Below are 538 nucleotides of genomic sequence, written 5' to 3' on the forward strand. Positions count from 1 at the left end.
CGTAGTTTCGAGAGTGAAAATTTTTCTGAAATAATTTTCTGCGTGACTTATCATCGGACTTGTAATGGAATTGTCATTCTTCATCCCACTTACTTGAGAAAGTCGCTAGAGAAAGTGTAAAACCGTTTTACTTGTTATGAAAATTTTACAAGTAGAGAAATTTGTAGCTGTTAATCATGTACCATACTTTTACATAAGGAAAAAAATATATGCCCCGGGTGAGGATCGAACTCACGACCTTAAGATTATGAGACTTACGCGCTGCCTACTGCGCTACCGAGGCTCGGGGTAAAGTGTGCACTGATATGGTACTTCAAGGCAATATTCCCATCATGAATGCGTTAGTTTCATGTTGTAATGGTTACATAATAATAAAGATGTAATAGTCTGAAGCTGTATTCTGAAGAAAGACGCTTGTAGATTTAACTCACCACTTTTGTTAAAAATACTGTAACCAGTATTTCAACATTGTGAAGCCATATCGTTAAAAAGTACATCTGTTACATGCTGTGTACTCATGAAATTATTGTTATTAGTA

At 35.5% G+C, this 538-nt stretch overlaps 1 non-coding gene across 1 annotated transcript; it reads right to left on the reverse strand.

Annotated features, from left to right (window-relative positions):
* Window positions 1–210: 210 nt before the first annotated feature.
* On the reverse strand, window positions 211–283 carry Trnam-cau. Its single transcript has one exon. It is a non-coding gene; the product is annotated as a tRNA-Met (tRNA).
* Between the last annotated feature and the right edge of the window lie 255 nt (window positions 284–538).

Source organism: Schistocerca americana, chromosome 2 (assembly GCF_021461395.2).
Source record: "Schistocerca americana isolate TAMUIC-IGC-003095 chromosome 2, iqSchAmer2.1, whole genome shotgun sequence".
NCBI lineage: Eukaryota > Metazoa > Arthropoda > Insecta > Orthoptera > Acrididae > Schistocerca > Schistocerca americana.